The sequence below is a fragment of the Squalius cephalus genome, assembly GCF_949319135.1.
Source record: "Squalius cephalus genome assembly, chromosome: 2".
NCBI lineage: Eukaryota > Metazoa > Chordata > Actinopteri > Cypriniformes > Leuciscidae > Squalius > Squalius cephalus.
Window position 1 is genome coordinate 3,028,896 of NC_137123.1, and position 5,231 is coordinate 3,034,126.

Sequence of the window (5,231 nt, forward strand, 5' to 3'; positions counted from 1 at the left end):
CCTACATTTCTTCATCATAGAGAGCGTTATATCCATTTAGTGATTGTCATTTGAGTACCTTTGCAGTTTTCTCGAATAAAATTTTAAATATTTGTTCAAAACTGAGAATTTTCTGTTAAGCTTTTCAATAAGGTCTGATTTGTTAATATTGGTATATTGCATTTAAAAAGGCTAAATGTGCACAAGCAGAACCCAGGATGCTGTTAGTTAAACATTTAACATATTTGTCAGTGTCTGCTGATTAATTGTAAGTGTATGTAGACATGTACTATACCGACGTCATTGCAAAAACAGGACAAATTCAATGCCAGTTACATTTGTATGTTGTCATGTCACATTAACAGCAGTTCAGTTCTGTGCTTTTCTGCTGTGCTTCATCCAGCTGCTTTTGAATGCAAGAAGTACCAGTGATCACACAGAGCCTCCAAAACCAGGAAGAACATTATTAACCATCAGTTTGTGAATGTTGAGTTTTCACACATTTTTTATATGGTAAAAAAGAATGGTGATTGCAATGGTGACTCACGAAAAAAGTTCAGCTGTTCTGAGGAGATCTTATTCAAATTTCCCATTAGTCTTGATAAAAATCTACGATAAATGTTAGTTAATTTTTTTTTTTCTGTCTTTGTAGGCAAGGGAAATATGAAATTGTCCAGTGAGTCCAACCAAAATCACTGCAATGCACATTCTGTGCTAAAGAATCGTATGAATTTCCCAGGAGCGTTTGAGTGCAGCAGCAGATGATAGTCTGTTTTAAAGTATGGTGCAGAATCTTTTGCATAATCCCTTCTTCTTGGGTAAATTATATATAAAGAGTTTCATATAAATATGCTTTCTTTAAATGTGTGCGTGTATATAGTGTATATATTGTGTATATGCTATAAAGCTATACTTGAATTGCAAGCTTTTTGACCAGTATTTAAACAGTGAATTAAGGACAGCAATTGAACTATATTTCAACTGAATACAGATAAAAAATGAATTTGCCTTTTTACATTGTGCACAGAAGTGGAGAATTTAGACATATATCTTCTAGTCTCCATTTACAGCTTATTTATATTTCACTGCATTGCTAAGCATTTTGTTAGATCGGATGGATTTCCATGTCAGAAACATCAGATCTGAATCCTGTCAAAAAAGATCTGTTTTGTCTGGTGTCTGAAACCAGTAAAGCCTTTACTTTTTTAGTAAACAAAATATTTATTTATTTTTGTCGGCATGGTCTGTAGATGATCTGGTTTGATATTTGTAAACAGTCTAGGAGTTAAAAAAATGTTTTTCAAAAAAAAATGTCATGACAGAAAATGACGTCTTAGGGTGAAATTGGATCGACTTGAGCCAAGGAATCTGAGGAACATTTTTTTTTTTTTTTAAGCCCTTACGGTTCTAAAATTATTTTCCTAAACACAAGTTAAACTTTGGTGGCACTAGAGAGATTGAGTTAGAGACTCCAAAACTGCTGTGGTTAATGTTTAGACTGTCCTCTATCTGTGTGCCAAATTTCACAAATTTTTAGCAGCTGCCTAAGACTTCAACATCGTCCTGTGACATTAAAAACCTTGAAATGGAGACAATTTATCTCTTACTCTTAAAGACAGACATCCCTTGAAAGCAACACAATCATAAGATTTAACAACAATTGAAAGGAAATAAGTTATCTAAAGTATAAAAATGACAAACGAATAATATGTATGGTATAAATCAAATTACAACTACATAAATGATAATGATTATAAAATTAAATCATATATTAAAGAAAACACAACAGATGTATAGTTGCTCTCTTGAAGTAACACGCTATTGCAAAATAAATCCTGACGGAGATTCTGCCTCATGTCAGGCCGTTGACTTTACATTTAAGTCTTCATAATGAGTCAGTGAGTGACTTTATCCTGCTTATTACACACAGACCTGCCAAATAATACTGAAATATTGAGTTAAAATTATTTTAGCCTATGTACATTCCTAAAGCTTCTAAGAAAAATTCCATTACAATGTAGAAAACAATCAGTCTAACAAGACAGGCAGTGATCATTCATATATTATTATTATTATTATGGTCATTAATCTGTTTGTCTGCCTCATTTAGCCCTTTGTCTCTTACTAGCTGTTCAAGTCATCTTTTTCTTTTTGTTCCATAATCTTGTTTAAAATATCACCAATTGGAAAGAGAAGAGGTATAGCAACTTCACTACGTCAGCATATTGTTAGGAAATCTTAAACCACTCCATTGAGTTCAGTAATTAACTCTCAGTTCTGTTACCAAGCAGTCAATCGGCTGTGAAGTAAACGCTAGAGATTAAAATGGAAAAACCAAATAGGTGTGCTTTTAATTAAGTGCTGCAGAAAGATAAGTTTTGATAAGCTTGGTAGAAAAGGCAAAGCCTATCATTATATTTCATGGGAGTCTGTAATCATTTATTAGTGTTTTGTCATCAAAGTGCACCACCATCAAGTCTTTACACCATCAATAGTCTCTGTTCTTCATCTTGTATCATCACTACATGTGATGCCATTCTCACACAGGACTATTGTTATGTGATTTTTACATTTGGCTTTCAAATAATTTTGAAGTTAGGACACCATTGGGGTTGTCCTAAAGTTAAGACAGTTTTTAAGGGTTTTTGTCAAGTTAGGATGCTTCTGCAGTACTCTGTTCCTATCCATATTTTAGATAAGATAATGCACTTAAGAAATGTCATTCCGTAATAGCTTTTGTCCTAAATGAGGTCCTAACCGAAATTGCAATGGTTACCAAACAGATAAGATAGGATTACAAATTTAAGGTCTTTCTGTAATATGATCCCCTGGTTTTTGTGTCATAATTTTAGATTCTCTGGTTGTCACTCTAACATTCCACAAGCAACACATTGACTTAAATACTGTGAGCATACAGCAGAAATGGAGATTGAATCAGTTATACAGAGTATTTTGTGTGCACTGTATATGTACACTGTAAAAAAAAAATCCTAATTTTACAGAAAATAACTGATTTTTTGACGATCATTTTCTTTAATTTTAAATTGCACTCAAAACACTAAAATTACAAATAATAACTGTAAAATAAAAATTCAGCTGTTATTTTAGGTATTGTGACATTAATGACAAATTACAGTTGATCAGTTGATTACAATGATCTGATTCACTGATGTGTCAGTCAAATTTCTGAATATATTAGCTTAGATTTCATAATATGTAGATGGGGTTTAGTTTTACACAAAGTCTATAATTAATGTCATAACTTTTCACATAACCCTTGAAATATTGTGGCATCAGTATTATAACAATCTGAAAAAAAAAAAAAAAAAAATATATATATATATATATATATATATATATATATATATATATATATATATATATATATATATATATATATATTGTACAGAAAAAGTTTTGAGCTGGTTAATTTTTTTTAGTCGTATAGAGACATCAAGAATCAACATATGAATCTCAACAATGGTGACAACCAACAAAGCCTTTTTGTGACTTTATAGTAATTCAGATTTTTTTTCATTGTCACCATTGTTGCGATTCATACGCTGATTCTTGATGTCTGAGTGAGTCTATATGATCCTGTCAAAACATTTTCTGTATAATGACTGCATAAAATCTGAGTATCACAGCACTGCAGGATCTTCTACAGCAGTTTTGTCATGCAAAATGAACAACTAATATATAACGACTTAATCAGATATTTCATTTCAGGTAGTATTAATAAAGCAGAACACTACATGATGACTATTATCATAAAAGAGTGACCATTATCATCTGATCTGAGTTTCTCTTGGATTGCTACAATTATTAATATGCATCAGAGACACACAGTTAATTCAGCCAGAGAAACATTAAAGTTAAGCACTAAAAGTTCAAGAGACCAACTAAAGCAAACACTGATCTCCATCATGGTGACATCAAACTTGATTCTTTTCAATAGAACTTCAACTTCTAAACTTCTGTTAATTCTCAATAAGAATGTTAGTATGAAATAAATAAAGTCTGGATTGTAATAAGTGAAGATGCTGAGATCCTGAGAGATCTGTTAGTGTTTAATGTTTTGTTGGGGTTTAAAGTGTTTCTGTATGGTGTGTTTCGTGTGTCACCATTGTATTGAAGAGTAGAGCCTGAGCTTCAGTCCAGGATGAGCAGAGAAACACTGATGATATGCTGCATGTTGCTTTATTTAACTGACAGTAACTGTGTAGTTGCTGATGCAGTGACGTATAGTCACAGCAAATCATACATATAATTAACTGCATGTTTTTCAGTAAAAAAATCAGAAAATAAATGTGAAATAACTGTGTTTTAACTGTGTGTTTCTGTTAAAAAAGATTTATGAAGATTTCTGTAAAAGTATTTTGCACTTATTTAAATTAGGATATTTTACATAAATTTTACGGTTTTTGTATGGCAGCCATTGCTGACAGTCATTTGACTGTTATTTTATGGGATTTTTTTACAGTGAAGGTGTTTGATCGTAATAATTCAGGAAATAGCTGTAAAATAACAGTGTTTTTCTGTAAAATATTTAAGGAAAATTTCTGTAAAAGTTTTTTGCACTTCTTTTAAATTAGGATATTTTACTTTATTTTTACGGTTTTTGTTTGGCAGCCGCAGCTGACAGTCATTGACCGTTTTTTTACGATTTTATTTTTTACAGTGTATAAAGTCAAGCAAAAAACCCAATCTCAAGTGAAATAGAGAGAAAATGAAATCATACCTCTTTGATGCCCGTCATATATTAAACCTTCAGTTTGTTTCTTGCTGTAGAAGAACAGATAAGCTGGAAGACTCGCTCACTATCTGAGAAACACTAAACAGGACGGCGATGTGGGCGTGTCGTTTCTATGGAGAAGAAGTTAACGTCACACTTTGACTTCTGCATGTGTTTCCACACTGATACTGGATCGTCCTCAGCACTGAACATTGCAGATGTTTCTCTTACTGAACCTGGCTGAATGAACTCCTCCTTATTCGTAGACGTGACCTGAGCTCAGTGTGTTGAATAGGGAAAACATGTAAAATGTGCTGGTGAGAATCTAGAAACAGTTTGAAACCCCTGGATTACTGGGACACAATCTGTTCATAAATCCCTAAGACATTTGCTCACCTGTGTGTAATTTAACTGGATCATGAGATGTAATGGTGGCATTTTGGTGGCAAGTGGGTGTGGTTTAACTGAAATTCAGATGAAATCACTCTGTGCCCGAAGTCATTTATGAAAATTCAGA

The 5,231-nt window shown here is 32.6% G+C and overlaps 1 protein-coding gene across 1 annotated transcript in view; it reads left to right on the forward strand.

The window, feature by feature from the left end:
* LOC307154780 (microfibril-associated glycoprotein 4-like) overlaps positions 1–5,231 on the forward strand; it is a gene marked incomplete at its 3' end in the record, with an annotated part of 64,178 nt that overhangs the window by 27,404 nt on the left and 31,543 nt on the right. The gene's annotated exons all lie outside the window — the stretch shown is intronic.